Below are 18,359 nucleotides of genomic sequence, written 5' to 3' on the forward strand. Positions count from 1 at the left end.
TTCAATCAAAGCATCATCATTCAAAGTGCCAGGGCTTTAAAAAGTGTTTCAGTCTCATCATATTTCAGACTGATTGGTAATGCCAAGAGCGATGATCGGAAGACTTCAGACTGAGTTATGAGTCAGTTCAGAAACACTCAACAATTAAAACAAAATCTATGAAAAAGTAATTATGAACTTAGGCAGATATGGGATAAAATTATAAATTTAGGTAAAATTAAATATGTAGAAATCCTATAAGCCCACACACGTATGCACAACTAGAAGGATCTAAAGCATGCCAAAATAAAGATAAAATTATCCATACAACCCCAGACATAAATTATCTTGATCTGCATTTACCTCAAGGCTTCAATACTTGACTCTCTCTCTTATATAATCATGGCCTTGTTCTGCTAATTAGATTATTGGAACTGAGAGGTATGTAGCCTCATGGAGCTGGCTGTGAATTTTTAGAGATCATCTGTTCCAGGTGCCTCCCTGAAGGCTGTTAAATATGTGAACTAAGGAGGACAAACAGGTTTTAACTTAAAGGCCAATTCCAATCCATTTGTAGTTGAGTGTCTAGAGCAACGTGTTGAGGGGGATTCTGAGGAAGAAGGGCCTTGTCTGCTTGATAATGTCTACCATGATCGTGCAAGAAGCTTCTCCACTGCTCAGGAGCGAGATCCCAGACACACATTGGGGCGGAGGTGGCTTGAGTGCAAAGCGCTTGTCCTTATTAGTCAAAGCTATTTAGGTTCAAGAACACCCAATCAAAGGGATACTTGGTGGGATAATTACTACTTAGCCTGGATTACTTTTCCCCACCAAATTGTCTTTGACATATTAGGAGATTTTTTTTTTAATTGTTTAGGATATCTTGAAGAATCTGAAAATCATGCTACAAGTTCCTTGCTCTCCATTAGGTCTAAAATAAAAGAGGAAGGGCAAAAGGGACAGAAAGTAAGAGTCAAGACCATTAAGTGATTGGCACGTACTGTCAATGACTATTCTTTTCCCCGTGCTTTTGTCGTTTAGATGGCTATGACAGCCTAGGCCTCTGCCTAGTTCCTCATTTTTTCCATAAGCAACTCTACCAAATGCTTGGTTGAGCCATGTAACTGTGATGGTAATTGCAGACATTTATCCTAACTGCAAACTATTTATATCTAATAGCCATGCAGCATAAGAATTACTCACATTAAAGATGTGTCAAATTCAGTTTGTGGTATGCCTTCAGTTAGCACAGGAATGAACCCTGTTAATTCCAGCTCATTTTTCATGAGGGCTCACCTCTTTGGCATAGTCTCCTGCCACAATTCAAAACAATCAAAGGGTGTTGACATCCTCCATGGATTCCCTCTACCCTGAACTATTTTCATTCTCTCCCAACTGCCTATTCTCTCCTTCCATGTGTCCTTTCTCTGGTCTTTACCTTCCACCTCTACTCTGAGGCATCCACTCATAAATTCAGCAAACATCCATTGATAATTACCTCGAACCAGTTAACAAATGTGTGTGAGACACTGCAGTGGGTACTTTCCTATTTTCTCTTAATTCTTCACAGTTTTCAAAAGAGTTCAACGTTGCTGTACCCATTTTATGCTTGGACAAGTTGAGGTTCAGAGATGTCAAGTAATTTATTTAACATCCCAGAGTTAGAGAACACCTAGCAATTCTCTTTTCCAGTGTTTCTCTTTCACTTGCCAATAACGTGGCATCCATAATGGCAAACCATTATGTAAACTTTTATGGAACTTGTAAAGTAGAAATATACCAAATTAACTGCCTACCGTTTTCAGGTGTACTTCTCCTCAACCTGATGGCTCTGTCCTGTCCCCCATTGCTATTGCTAATATTGATCCTGTCCTTATCATATCATGCTCAGGACCAAAATCTTCTTCCTTAACATTTTTAGACTGTGGTACTTTCTTATATGTGATCTTCATGCAGATTGTTACTTCTGCTTAAGGACTTGGAGTGTTATCTTAATTAATTTGTAGAGAATCACATGAGTGGGTACAAAGGCAACTATATCATTTATAGTATATCCCATATATTATTTATGAGTCTGTAACATACCCATTTATTCAACAAGTAGTCCTTGAATGTGTGGCTGATATTAGGCTCTGTCAGAGGCAAAGAATCAGACTTGGTCCTTTTGTCCAAAATGCTCTTAGGGAAAAGTGAGAACCCAAGGCTTGGACACCAGAGCTCTAATGCCAAGTGGGGGCGGGGGGGAAAGTCCTACAGAAAGAGAGTTCATGAAAGAAAATAGCTAGATAGAGCAGGAATCGTCAAGGGACAGAATTTGGGTAGATCTTAAGGGAATACATTTCAGGCTCATAGAAGTGGAAAGAAGAGAAGAACTCATTGTAAAGACATGGCCAGTGGAACTGTATGGGGTGCCAGGAAATGCAAATTCTGCTCTCTTAGCTTTGGGCTTCTGCTCTGGGACACTCTCAGGGAGGTTAGTACTTCTTTTGGCTTTATAACACCGTTCACCTACTGAACCCTGCTTGTTCAGTTTCTAGAGTTTCCTAAAAGTGAATTTCCCCCTCACTTTTTGCCACACCCCAGGTTTTTTTTATGTTTTAAACAGTTTGATTCTCTCTGGTCTAGTCAAAGATGCCTCTGTGTCTGTGTGCCAATGGTGTCCCAATCAGATTACAGTCTCTCCAAGGCCAATGATGCATTCTTTCTATGCTCACATAAAACAGAGCACACAGCACACTCTCAATAAACACTGGATGCTTTATTAGGTCCTTAGTTATGAGTGAATGAAACCAGCCACAGAAAATGCAGTTGAAAATGTCAAATGACTACTTCAGATTAATCTCAAATTGTCAGCTATGGAAAAAAGTATACATCAATTTAAGAAAGGGTACCACCAGATGATTCTTGCCACATTGCTTCTGTTAAAGGTATTTGTTCAATCAAAAACACTCAAGTTGGATGAGTATTGTGGTATGTATCTGGCTTTGAAGATCTATTTTTGGGCGATCTTAGGAAAGAAAAAAAAAAAACAACCTTACTTGCTTCAGTTTTAAAACAACATTCTCAAGTGTATGCTGAAATGATTCATATTTATTAACTACTTAGATTGAGATATGTGCTTTTCAACCAGAATTATTTTCTCAAGTATAAAGTTTCTTTCTTTTTTCCCCATAGAAATTTGACTTTACTTATTAATGCAGAGTTATCACCAGGTTAAAATGCAGAGTCTAAAACTGCTGGATAATTTAAACAAAATTCTATTATTGAAATCTGCCTAGGGGGTTGCCATGGCATAATTAAACTCCACTTGTTAAAAAAAATCACTTAAAAAACTGTCAAAAATTTGAGAACCCCAATTATGTACATGCACCATGAACATTCACTTTCTTAGTTGACATTGCAGCTGGTAAGTTTCACAAGTCCTACCATATAAGAAATTTAAAGGAAAAACTTATATTATTTTCTTTGACTTCAACTTGGCCTGAGATTGCTACCACCTCCTAAGTGTATACAGTTCCTTCAGAAAATGATTACCTCTTACTTCCCATTCTAGCCATCTGCTAAGTCTTTTCTCATGTGAGAGAAAAGTCTTACAAACAACACATTTAGTTTTCAGCTTTTCCTATAATTACAGCTTCATGCCTATCTTGTTTTTCCAATTCAGCTATGGCTTCTCCTATAGCAAAAGATGGCAATTTTCCTTGTATCTTACTTCTATTACAAGGTATATTGCTTTCATAGAAGAGAGTACAGAATGAGATATAGCAACTCAACTCATCTTTTACAATTTATTGCTAGAGTCTGGGGTTAGCTCAGTGGTAAGAGCACATGATGAGCTTGCATAAGGCCTTGGATTTGATGCCCAGCACTCAAAATAAGTAACTAAATAAGGTAATAAATTAAATAAATAACATATATTTTAAATAAAAGCAACATTGTTGGTTGTTTATCTAATAACTTAGTCAAACCATTGGCCATCTGGAAATGTGGCCAGGACAAGATAAATCTATATTAAAATGGCACAAATTCTGGATCTTACTAGGAGTGTTTACTATACTGCTCAGTTGTTGAACATATGTATGCAACTATTGGGCATATGCCTGGATCAAAAATGCTCAATGAGTTTGGATTTTTTTGTTGCAGAGTATTTCCTTTGGTTGAGTAAGTCAGGTTTCCTGAGCATTCTACATATCTGCTTTAAAGTTTTTAGTTGACTGCTATTCCCATGGCATAACTACATGGATCAGATTTGAAGTGTGCAAGTCACTTATTGTTTTCCCAAACACACTGTTAACCTTGAGCCAAAGCAATTTTGCAAAACTGTTGATTGAGGCTTCTTGGCACTGTCCTTCTATATTTTCCCTTTGACTTTGTAATTTTGTGACAATCTTTGCCCTCAAACCCTTTCTTCTAAAATACACATATTAGTGTGAATGCATCTTTTCTCACACATTTTGGTTACCACATTTAGTCAAAACTAATTAAATAAACACAGGGTTGCACTCAAAGATGTCTTAAAATATGCTTCGTAATGATACGAAACATATTTAAATATGGTTCAACTTTCAAATCACAAACTTAGGGCCAAAAAAAAAAAAAAGCCATGTCTTTGTGGAAAACCCTGTGAAGATATGCTAAGGAGATATATACTTTGCATGTGGAATCAGAAACATAGCTCAGTGCCATGAAGGGAGGCTTCATTGAGTAAATGATCCAAGGACTAGATATGAGAATAAGCCTGATTTTCCCACTGGGAGAGGGGCAATTTGGGCATAAAGATGAGCATGAACAAAATGTGTGGAGCTCAGAGTCAAAGTTAAAAGGATTCAATCCATTGTATTATATATGATGTGGACTAAGAATTGTGGTAAAACAAGAATGAATAAAAGATGGTACCTACCATCAAAATCTAGAGAAAAGCCAGTTTAAATAACTTTATTTTGAAAAAAGGTAAATGGAACAAGTGGATCATCATATAATAAAGGAGAACATTATTGTGGACTATAGAAAAGTGAAAGAAAATGACAATGGGAATAATTTTTTCAGATAAAATGGCATTTGAGGTAGATCTTGAAAGATGGGCAGGAACATGAAAGACAGATTCAGAAGAAAGGGCCTTACTGGGGAAGAAAGTGTGAGTGTGGATTGAAGCATGCATAGAATGCTCATAGACTGTAACATGCCATTTGGACAGGAAAGTGAGACTCTTAGGTTGCAAGGTGGGAAACACAGGTTAGTGAGAGTGAATGCTGAAATAATCATTTATAGTTGATTGGCAGAATTCTTTGATTCATAAACAGAGGAACTTGGACAGCAGAATGAGGTGAAAGTGTCATGATTTGATTCCTGTCTTGAGTTCAGTAGAGAAGCTAAGTTTAGAGATTTCAGGCATTGTCCCTAAAGAATGGCCAATTGTCACTGTAGGAAGGACATGGTAAAATATTGCGTTTATATCAGTCGGGGTTTCTTCACTATGACCAAAATATCAAATAAGAACAATACGGAGGAGGAAAAGTTTGTGTTTAGCTCATAGTTTCAGAGGTTCAGCCCTTGGTTGGTAGACTCCATGGCTCTGGGACAGAGGTGAGGTGGAGCATCCTGGCAAGAGGGTGTGGTGGAGGAGGCAGGAAGGAGAGAGAGAGAGAGAGAGAGAGAGAGAGAGAGAGAGAGAGAGAGAGAAGGAGGAGTCGAGGACAGAATATAGAATCCTCAAGTGACCATCCGTTTCCTCCAGTTATGCCCCTCTTGCCTAAAATCACCACCCAGTTCCATTCAAATTAAGCCATCAAGCTATCAAATGAATTAGTACTCTGATTAAGTTACATAACTCATAATCTAATCATTTCACCTCCTGTGTTAACATGGGGAGTTTGGAGGGGGGGACACCTCGTCTTCTAAACATAGCAGTGTTTATGAGCACACATGGATGAAGATGGAATTTGTGAAAATCTTTCAATCAATAGAGGAAGGAAATAGAAAAACCAGGAAAAGATTAAGACGGAGACTTCAGGGAGACAGGGAAGAATATTCTGGTGCACAAAATCTTCCATTTTTTCTTTTTCTTTGAGAACCCACTCAGACACATCGCCACAGAGCTTGTGGGATTTTACTCTGTTGGACTTCATCAAATACCTGGCTTATATACTCAGCAAACCTTTAAAGTATTGAGATGATAGAGGACATATCCTACAGTATGTAAAACCCTCAACTCCACTCTTTTTTATTCTGTCCTCCATCATGTAATCCAATCCAAATTCACTTATTCTATGAATCACCCTCTTAAAAAAAATCCCTATATATAATTTTGGGACTAAAACCACAGGGATGATTTTGAACTATAATCATGAAAGGTTTTCCTATTGTCGTTTGCTTGTTATACGAGGGGTAAGACATGACTAGAATGATATTCTGAATAGTCCTAAAAGACTTTTATAGACCCCCACAAAATATTAACCCCAAATCTATTCTTTAGGGTACTTTAATATTAAACTAATAATTGATTTAGGACATTGCAGTAGTCTACTCTTCACTAGGATAACAAATACCTGAGATAATCAAATTTAAAAGATTTGAAATTATTTTGGCTCATAGTTTTGGAACTTTTGATCCATGTTTATTGACTCCCTTCCTTTTGGGCCTGTGGTGAGTCAGCACATCATGGAGGGAAAATGTACTGGAGGAGATTCTTTCACCTCATGACTGGGAGTTGAAGAGGAGGGTCAGGGTGGCCCCAATATCCCTTTGGAGGTCATATTCCCATATTGCAGAAAGCCTGCAAGCTAGGCTCCAGCTCTTTAAGGTTCCATCACTTTCCAATGGTGCCACAGGCAGGGGCTAAGCCTTTAACACATGGTCTGTGGTGTGGAATTTATTCAAACCATAACAGACACTATTAGGTAAAGTTTTTCTTCTAAATATTTGTCCATTTATTGACATAAAGTAGTTTGCACCATTATTTTATTTTCTTTGGCATTCTTTAGTATTGTAGTGATAATACCACTTTCATTCCTGACATTGGTAATTAATGCCCTCTCTCTCTTTTACTCCCTCTGTATCAATCAGTGTTGCTTATTATTAATCCTATAGTCTTTTAAAAAATAATTATTTTTGCTTTTGTTAAATTTCTCTCTTGTATTTTTTATTTCATTAATTCCTACTATCGTATTATATTATGATATTTTTAGATTTTGTTATTTTTTATTTCTTGTTCCTTTTTATTAGCTTTTGATTGGTATTTGATTTTTCATACTTTCTTCTTTTTAAATAAATATGTATATTCCCCAAGAAAGACTTTAGCTGCAACATCTCACAAATTTTGATTGCTATATTTTTATAACCATTAACTTTTTTTTCTAATTTGCCTTGTGATTTCTTCCTTGACCCACAGGTTGTGTAGAATTGTCACAAGTTTCCAAATATATGTAGACTTACAGATATTTTTAAATTATTGTTTTGTCACTTCATGCTCCTATGTCAGGGTAAAATATTTGGAATGATTTCAGCCTTTTAAGGATAAAGATGCACTTTGTGGCTCAATATTTGCTCAATTTTGATGAATGTTTCAAGGGTACTTGTAAAGGATATAAATTCTGCAGGTGCTGGTGCTGAATGTAATGTTTTATATATGAACTTGAAATTATGTTCAGAGAATTTATTGCTGAAACAAAAATCAGGAAAGAAAGTGAAGGAAACAAGGAAAAGAAGACAGTTTTTCAGAGGGATTGGAGGAGGAAGTTGAAAAGGAAGAGGAACAGAAAGGAGGAAGAGGAGGAAGAGGAGGAGGAGGAAGAGGACCAGGAGGAGGAAGAGGAGGAGGAGGAGGAGGAGGAGGAGGAGGAGGAGAAAAACCACCACCACCAAGGCAGAGCTGAGACACCATTATATGATCTCCAGATGTGTTTCATCCTGAGGCTACCTCTCTCTGTTTCTGGGGTTTGGGTTTTTTACACCCTGTGTCTTTCTTGTGCCTGTCATTTCTTGTTGCTTCAATCAACCTGTCTGAGAAGTTCATGGTGCACTCGGTCCTGGATGGATCCCACTACCCTTTCCTTAGACTCTTTCTTGGTCCGCACATCTAAGACATCCACTGCCTGCACTGCTTGTATGCATGCCAGCTGGGGCTGAGACTGATCTTTCCCCATTTTTCCTTTCCCACTCCTAACCCTCTTTTAGGCCTTTGTTGGAGTCCTTGGCCATCTGCCTGACATCCAGATTTGCCTCATTCTGACAAGACAGAGTGTCTCACCTAGCTTCAGAACACCATCATTGGTGCCAACCAAAGTAGACCAGATACACCTTCCAAAATACCTCTCTGGGTTATTCGAAACCCAGGCTGAGGCCAGGAGTTGTTTCAAAAACACATCACTGTAATTTTGTGTTGGGTGTCATTTCCCTACTTGGCAAGCTAGGGCTAGAAAAGTTGGAACAGAGATTTCCTGTTCACATCGCTCATATTCTCTCCTTTCTTTCAGATATACGTATCTTTTACTCATACCATCTCTAATAGGACAGAGTGGCCTCAACTTTTACAATGACTCAGTGCATATTAGAAAGCAGTGAACAGTCTACATTTTGTCTTCAATGTTCTCTAAATGTTTCAGCCAAACTGTTGTCTCCCAGAACCAAATGTTTTTGTGTGGATAAATAATTACCTGAATCAACATTTGTTTTCTATTTCTCCTTTCATATTGTCGTTCTGCACTCTGTGTATGTGTTTTCTCTTTTTCTAGGCCTAGTCAATTATATCCATCCCATAGGGTCCTTTCAAATCTTGAAGCCTCTGCTCACTATTGGCCTGTTTGATACCATTTGTAAACTAATTACTAAAATAGTTATTTTTTTAACCACTTACTGGGATCAGTTGATAACTTCATTTAACTAACACTATAACCACATGATATAAAGATACCTTGCCTCCAGAAATGGTTGGATGGGACCTTCCTTTTTTAAGGAAAAAATTCCTGTCCTTATGATACCTGTGTTGGCACCATGTTTATAGTTCACAAAAAATTGTCACCTGTTTTGTATTGTCTCCTTTAATTCTCGAAGATCAGACTAAGGCAGGATAGTGTTCTTACTCCAATTTTAAAAATGAAGAGGACTGGTGAGGTAGCTCAGTGATAGAGCACTTGCCCAACATGAACATGGCCCTGGGTTTGATTCCCAGCACAGCAAAACAAGTGAACAAACAAGCAACAACAACAACAACACCAGAGATGATGAACCTAAAATGTAAGGAGAATAAGTGACTTGCTCAAGGTCATGTTCTTACTTGTGAAGAAGGAAGGATCGAACCAAATCTTCTTCCTCCGAGGGCTCTGACTCTTCTACTATAGCATGTTACTTTCTACTTTTTAAATTCCCCTTTGGCCTTTAGCAAAATCTTTCACAAGTCTTAAAAGACTCAACAAACAAAATGATCAAATAGATAAATGCTTTTTCCTTTCCTCATTTAAATATTTATTCAGAAATAGACCTGGTTAAGATTTTCTTCAGAGTAAAAGAATTCCTCTATGAGTATAGAATATATATGGAAGGACATGGGCATTAATCAATATAAGAAATAACTAGTAATGACTAAAAGTTTCGAGACAGGCTATGGATTCTGGTTTGATGTCAATTTTTCTAAGTTCTAAATCAAGCTGTTCTCAGCACTTGAGTGAATTACTTAAATAAAGTCTAACTTCTGATCTCGTGCCTTAATCTCATCTTGGATTCACTACTAGGTTCTGCTTTCTGTGTGGGCATCCTTGTAGATGTCCAAAACACATAGGGATAACAGTCAAACTGACTGCATGATCATCTTCTCTGACCCTGCTCTCTTGGAGACACTGTGAGACATTTTGAGACAGTTCATATTGCAGGATATATATATATATATTTTTTTTTTTTTTTTCAGGCTGGTACCAGATTTCACAGTAATTGGCTTCTCGAATGTCTTGGAAGCTTTTGAAAATGTTACACTATCTGTACATTGCCTTTCTGACATGTCAGTAGAGATTATGAAGTATTATCATTCACCATTAATTTGCTTTTCTGACTGAGAAAAGTGTACTTTTTTTAAAAAAAAAGAGGGAAATCTTAATGATAGGTTCTTGAATGTTAATCAGCATTACTATAAATTAGCTTTTGTGCTAGAACAGCCTGTTTGGTGCCAGGAACAATCCAAAAGCCTTACAATATAAAAAGGTGAGATTTTAACACAATACAGTCTAGACAGAATTGTGTGACAATACAGTCACATCATTACTGTGAAATTTAAAAACAAAATAAAATAAATGATGCAAAATTACTTATTATTACTTCTTGGTGCCAGATTTTGCACCCTAGGCTGTTTTTTCTTAAACTCTTATATATATTTTTTTTCTGTTTCAGAAGTCTTCCGCTGCCTATACCTTGACCAGTAAATCCCCTGGCCACAGGCACTGATTTAAAATATGAGAGTTGGGGCTGCAATTTTACTTGTGCCCAAATTCTGCTTGGCCATCAGCTCTCAGCTCAGCCTGGCCTTTGCCAGTTCTTTGGTATACCTGTGTTGGGGAATGCAGACCCAGAGCCTTGCCAAGGCCAGGGCTAAGCTGGCAGACCTGGAGTGCTGCTGCAAGTCAGGACAATGTCCTAGCAACCAAGTGACTCAGCTCTTCAATTATCTCATTATTCTCTTACCCTAAATTGGGAGAAAGCTCATAATTTCCCTCCAATATACTTTTTTTTTTTTTTTTTTTTTTGCCACAATCCACTTTCCCTTTTAATTATAGGCAGGAAAAGAGGTTTTCATAGTGTTGGTGAGTTTCTTTTCCTTACCACTTGGTCTTTTAAATGAGAATACATTCTTTGTGAACATATATGCATATATACATGCACACACATATGCATATAAATTAAAACTTCATCTGTTGCTTCCTTTAATCTCTATATTTTTAAAAATATACTTTCTTTTTTCTGTTAGCTTAGGATCAGTTCCAACTTCCAATCCCCAATTTAGATTACATGCTCTGAAACTAACTCCAAACATTTACTGAGTTTGAAGGTCACAGTGCTATTGATTGATTTCTAGTTATAATGTATGTTGTCCTAACATGAATTGTGCTTTTTTTTTTCCTGTAACATTGGGCTGAGTCCAAAAATGCAAGGATCAAAGCATCTGGACTTGTTGCTTTCATGTTTGGCATATAAAGGGGCTGGCAGTCACCAATGTGGTCTTGGCTGGGCCCTCCTTGTTTTCATTCTCTGATGTGAAACAGTTGGGAATCACAGACCCTCCAACAGCTAGAGTGGACTCAATAAAAATTGGCTTAATAATCTGCCAAGCATTTGGAAGTGCCAGTCTCCAGTTTTTCAGGAGTTATTGGCCATGACATGTTCCTTTTTTTTTTTTTTTTTTTTAAGAAAAGAATTTCCTGGGAAATTGGTTTTGAGATCAACATGTGAAAAAGGTAAACTATTCATCACAGTCAACCAACTTTATCATCTTTGATCTCATTTTCTTCATTATTTCATATGTTCCATTTTCCTTATTTGATGGTTCCTTTTATCCATTTGTTTGTCTGCTCCTCTTGAAAAATCAAACCTGATATATAACAAATAACACAAAGTGCTCCAGAATGTGACAATTCTATTCAGGGTTCACTCATTTTGAAAGATAACTAGTCATTTTAAAGTTTATAGTTTCTGAGATGTAAAATGTTCTATATTAAATAATTGAAATTTGATTCCACTAAAAATGAACTGAACATAATTATAAAACAGTGTCTTCAATGGGAACATCTATTTTCATTAAGTGAGGAGGTTGCCTGATCATTTTTTACATTAAACTCCAGGGAAATGTTATTATTTGTATTGAATCTTGTTATCAGAATTACTACTTAGGTGGAATTGTTATTTAAACTTGCATATATTTTCATTATTTAGAAAATTCCTTGGCTTTGGATGTAGTTTATATATTTATCACTATTTTTGTCTTTCTTTACCACTTTTGTTTTTCACCAAAAAATAGTCACCATACACATTCTATGGATTGAGATTTTCCAAAAGAAGGCTGTACTAAGCCAGGTGTGGTGGTATGTGCCTATGATCCCAGAAATTCCAGAGGCTAAAGCAGAAGGATTATAAATTCAAGGCCAGCCTTAGCAACTTAGGGAGGCCCTAAGAATTTAGCAAGACCTTGTCTCAAAATAAAAATCAAAAGGGCTGGGGTTGTAAAGCATCCCTGGGTTCAATCCCTGGTAGAGAGAGAGAGAGAGAGAGAGAGAGAGAGAGAGAGAGAGAGACAGAGAGAGAGAGAGAGAGAGAGAGAGAGAGAGAGAGAGAGAGAGAAGGCTATAGTAGCTAATGTAAGTTTAATAGTATTAGAAGTGGGGGTAGGGAGCAAAGTTGGGAGAGCAGATTAATCTGTGTATTTAAACTGGAGCTCTATTATGAATTTAATTACTGGTTCTATCCATTACAATTAGACAAAAGAAAATGATAGATAGCTTAAAAATTGGGGAGAAAGAAAATTACTGTTATTTGTTAATAATTCTATTGTTCTATGGTGTGCATGTAGGAGTATGTAACAACAAATACCACAATTATTTATAGTTATAATGAGTCACACACACACACACACACACACACATATATAAATATATATATATATATATATTTATATATGATATATATATATATATATATCTCTCAAGAAAATGAATTAAAGATATCATAAAAAATAAACATATTTAGTAAATTTGTGGGGGAAATGTTAATATGATAAAATCCCCTATCATATATTTTTTCAAAATGCTAAGAGGCAAAATGGATAGCACTTTTTATAAAGTAATTGAAGATGAAATATGGAAGAATAAATTTAAAAGGAATGCATAGATATATGAAAAGAAAATTATAAAATGCTTCTAAAGAAACAAAATAAGATGTAAATAAGTGCACATAATGTTTTTAACAGGAAGATACAAAACCTGAGTTTTTCCTTAATTAATCTATTTAATATTAGAAAATAATTTTTTTTAGGAAGCAGAATGCTGTTTCTAAAACTTATGTGGAAAAATAAACAAACAAGTATAGCAAGAACAATTCTGAAAAATGAAAGTAATAATGATGGAGGAGGTCCAATGTTAAACCACACTATAATGCTACAGTAATTAAAACAGTGTGGTGTCAGCATATGACTAGAAAGGCTGATTAATAGACCAAAAAGGCTATAAATAGACACCTAGATACACATAAACACACACACACAGAGTCATTTAGCATATGGTAAAGGTGACCTTACAAATAAAAGGAAAATATTTATTTAATAAATATGTTGGAACAACTGTGTAAACATCTGTTAGAAAATGAAGTTAAATCCCTAACTCACATGCTATATCAAAATGAATCTCAAAATGGATCAGATGTGCAAATCCATAGAGATATGTTCTTATTTAAATCCACAGGAAAATGTTTTTGTGATTCAATTGTGGGAGTCCTTTGTGAGTCAGTTGTGAATTTAGAAGCCACTTTAAGTGAAAGAAACTCAATTGCATAAATGTTGAAGAATTCTGCATGGATTAAGAAACACCTAAAAAACATAAAAGACAAGTTAGTAAACCCATAAGTGGTATAAAAATAAAGGGATCATTTTATTGGTATTTTAATATTGCCTTTGAGTAATTAGGTAAAATTTAATCCACTGAAATAGAAATGCCAAAATCATACAAAAGGTGACATAAATGGATCTAAAACAAAGGAAAATATTTTAACCACATTTAAAATGAAAGAAATTTTGTCTTAACATATTGCATTCTGCTGACATATATGACAAATTACAATAAAAAATTAAATAGATATATTGATGTAAATTTTTAGCTTTCAGTTTAGAAAAGAAAATGTAGGAGTTTGGCATATTATATGAATAAACGTATCTCCTTACCAGCTTTTCATGAATTGATGTAAATAAACTGGAACTTTCTACAACAAGCATTTTTGGAGCACCTAAACTTTTAAAGTGTGTGTACCCTTTGACTAAGAAGTTCCACTTCTAGGATTTTGTTTTGCAAATATGCTTGCTCACGCATAGAATAATATGTATCTGTTTTTTTTTTTTTTTTGCAGAGTTGTTTTTAATGGGAACATTAAAACACCCAACTGGACTTTAATAAGACTCTAGAAATAATTATATCATCCCCATAAAATATAATATTACATTACAGTTAAGAGGATGCTGGAAAAGTTAGGAATTTTATTTTCTAACATAAAAAGCAGTCTTGTGCTACCCTTGTAATACCATTATACTAGCAAGGAACCAGGTTCTTCTGTCTTTCTTTCGTTAATTCTTACCATGTGGTTTGCCACTTACTTATTGCAAGATGCCTGTTCCATTTCCAACATCTTATTGACATTTCAGGTGAAGAAAAGTGGTACTGTACGTTCTGTACCCTTTCAGAAAACATTCTTGAAAGCCCCAACAACCAATTTCTGTTTTCCTCCCATTAACCAGAATTGTGTTGAACAGCCACCCAGATGGCAAGTTACCTTACCTTCTATTTTAGCTGGGGTGCATTTTTACCCTGAACATATTGAACTTCCATGATATGGATCTGGTGATTGCTGGGGAGAAAGGAAATATAGATGCATGTGTCTTTGAGTATATGTGAAAAGAGTATCTGTAAGGAGTGCGAAACTGATGTTCTTATTTTTCTCCTCCAAGGAAAATCAAGAGTTTTGATAAGTAAACAGGTATTTTTTACTGTACTACCTTTGAATTTTATACATATATTACTTTCCCCAAAATATTTTAATAAAAATTGTACTTCCTTTTAAAATAATTTTTCAAGGAATTTTCTTTAAAGGTTCTAATGCACATAATTTCTTAATCAAGTGCTCTAATATTAAGGAGATATTTTCTTACCATACATGCAATTTGTCCTTTATAAAAACATATTAACTTTCTTTCATGAATTTTGGGTCAAAACTTCAGTTTTGCTAATTATGGGTTATATGGATTAAGGCAAATTACATCTAATTTCTTTAAATATCAGTTTTTTTCATATGAAACATGGGGGGAAAGATTATTGATATGGCATTAAGCTAGATGAACACGTGCAGTGCATTTAACATGGTACCAGGCACAGAGTAGTTGTTTCATAAGTGGGGCTATGCCATTTCTTTTTTTTTTTTTAGAATTTTTTATTAATTTTTTTTAAAAAAATAAATGACAGCAGAATTATAATGCATTACAATTCTTATTACATGTATACAGTACAATTTTTCGTATCTATGGTTGTATATAAAGTATGTTGACACCAATTTGTGTCTTCATACATGTACTTTATAAAATGATGTCCATCACATTCTGCCATCCTGGCTAATCCCCTGCCCCTTCCCTTTCCCTCCTACCCCTCTGCCCTATCTAGAATTCATCTATTCCTCCCATGCTCCCCCTCCCTACCCCACTATGAGTCAGCCTCCTTATATCAGAGAAAACATTTGGCATTTGTTTTTTGGGGATTGGCTAACTTTTACACTTAGCATTATTTTCTCCAATGCCATCCATTTACCATTTCTATTACTATTACAATAATTATTGTTTCCGACAACATGAACATGAAACCGTTTACTCTCTAAGTAGTATTAAAAAAAAATAATAGTCCAAAGATTGCCAGTTCAACAAAATAGTAAGTAGCAGGGAGATCTGTAGTAAAGAATGGTAGCCTGGTATGTCTTAATCTGAGACTGAGAGCATGACAATTTTATAAGCATTACATTGTGTGATATAAACAGTTGAGTCACTAGGCTCAGTACTGTCAAAGGATATATCCCCTAGATTGAATACTATAAATGGTAGGTTCTGGACACTACAAATGAACAGTCTTGAGCAGGTTTTTGCCAGATTAAAAGGAAATTGAAATTTCTGACCCAGCTATAAATTTGTATCACCCCCAACTTTCATTGTCAACTTGTTGCAAAAAGTGACTATTCAAAAAGTCAGAATGAATCAAAGTGGTGGTAGTTAAGTAAAAGACATATTTGAAAAGTGAACCTGTCAGAAACCTAAGATAATGCAACATGTCCGTACTTTAAAATTCACAGTATTTCTAAATGACATTATTAGCATATGACCTACTGAAAACCAAAACAAAAAACAAAAATGAAAGCTAAGCTAAATGGCTCTTTCAAATTGCTAATGTTTTTCTAAATAAAAACTAAAATCATTTATTAAGTAGCATGCTTTCTCTTGTGTACTATTTTCCCCAAAGAATCAAAGATTTTCTGTCTTCCATAGAAAGGCTTTGGCGCATATAATGTAAGACAAGAAAATTAGCTAGACAAATAGCTACTGGGTGATGAGCTAATAAGATCAATCATTTTTTTACCATATCAGCTTTGCAAGAAATCCACCCAACTTATTCCTCAGAAAGAAAGTAGTAAAATATTCCATGTCCTAATTCTTAACGGTTGCCTGCTACAGTGAAATAATTAAGTTTTATTTTTGAAATCCTGGGGTCAGATCTACTGCCATGACACGCAATAGTTTACATTTAACACAGCTCAGCATTAAACACAGTTGACTATTTCAGAATATTATGGCTTTCTTTTAAAATTAAACATATGTTGAAATTGAAGAGTTTCCCTCATTGATTGAATATTGGCTATTTACAGAGTTTCAGAAATCTTTGTAAATCAACAATATATTCAAAATTTCCACTTTATTTCAAAGTTGGATGTAACATTTGCAATACATAGGCAAGGCAACTGGAAAAAGAAAAAAAAAATGATGTAGTCCAGGGCTCCTGAAATGCAAGAGCAACAGCCTTAAATAGTAACCAAGTTGTTAGTCAGTTATTCAAAAAGGTTGTCTTTAACCCTTGGCCAGAATATGCAAGTCTTGCAGTTTTCCAAACCATTAAGTATATCAGTAACACAGATACACAGAGCAGCATGTTGAAGCCAAAGGAGCTGAATGTGTTCTTTGTGCTCCCTCATCCTGTGTCCTTCACCAGCACGGCTGTGTCTTACACATTTCAGTCTTTGAGATACTCCCTAAACATCCCCCTTCCTTCGCCTCAAAGCTGCTGAGGAGGGTCCTGAGGAGGGAAGGGACTACAGCAACTTGAATGAAGGTGGCACTGGGCCAAATGAAGAAAATGGCCCAATAATTACAGTCAGCCTTATAGATTTGTATGTTAATACCCCTATTTCTATAGTAAACATTTTGGCATTCATTTCAGAACCTTTGATTAGTTAAACATTTTAAGGTGGGAAGCACGACTTTCCTCGCCTCTTCAAAGCATCAGCAAATTTTCACATATTATATTTGCACATATAATCTTTACAACTTAAGAGAGGTGCCTCTATGAGGGAGCATATGCAAGACATCGGAAGGGGGCTGGGGAGAGAGAAGGAAAGAAAACAATGTTGGGTTATACAACTCTTGTATCCTTAAAGACAGCTTGGAGACATGGAAACCATATGTGAACTTTTAGCTAATAAAATAAAAATGCCAAAATGTGGTGGCTAAAGCTATTGCACCCAAAATGTAATTGGACATATGCTCATTTACTTTCTTATAATCAAAACATTAAAAAACTGTTTTGAACTCAGGCTAGGTGTAAGTATTGGACTAACTTGATTTATTTAATTATCTCACATGGAAAGAATGCATTGGTGCCATGATGTTATTATTATATTAAGAAAAGTAAACAATGTATAAGCTGGAATAGATAATACTTAAGCAAAACCAAAAAGTTCCTATTGCCCATGTTGAAAAAAGGAAAAAAGCTTATTAATTTCACACTGGAGCTATTTTCCAATGAACGTGCTGTTTGGCTAGAGTTCTTGCTGTAGATTTATCATATTCATGCAAATGAATGTCAGTCTGTTTGGGTAATCAATGCAAATTTCATTTTTTCAATCAAAAATAACAGCTTTTACTAGTCTGCTGAAATTGCCAGCATGTCAGGCTTTGGTTGCTAAACTCAGTTTATGCACTGGGTGAATCTGGATCTCACATGTGAGTTTGAAAATGTCAAGAGTATTGGGCCTCTCCTACCCAAAGACTCTCTGCAGTTGGTTGATCTATTTATCTTCATTTATTGATTTGTTGGTTGGTTTATTGAACACTGAGCAAAAAGCAGTTGTTTAAAGAAGTGATAGCTCATATACAGCATAGTTAATTATGGCTTAAATATAGGAGAGAGAGCAAAATAAATTAGAAGTTTTTTTTAACTTAAACAATTTTGAAGGAAAATAAATGTGACTTATTAATAGAAAATTATTGGTATGTTTTAATTATGTCAGCATTTGAGTGGGAATTTGAGAGATTAGCTGTCAGAATTTAAAAAAAAATTAAAAATAAATTTTCCTTCCTCAAAACAAGGTAGCATAAAAAACAAAATAAACACAGA

The sequence above is a fragment of the Callospermophilus lateralis genome, chromosome 10, assembly GCF_048772815.1.
Source record: "Callospermophilus lateralis isolate mCalLat2 chromosome 10, mCalLat2.hap1, whole genome shotgun sequence".
NCBI classification, from domain to species: domain Eukaryota; kingdom Metazoa; phylum Chordata; class Mammalia; order Rodentia; family Sciuridae; genus Callospermophilus; species Callospermophilus lateralis.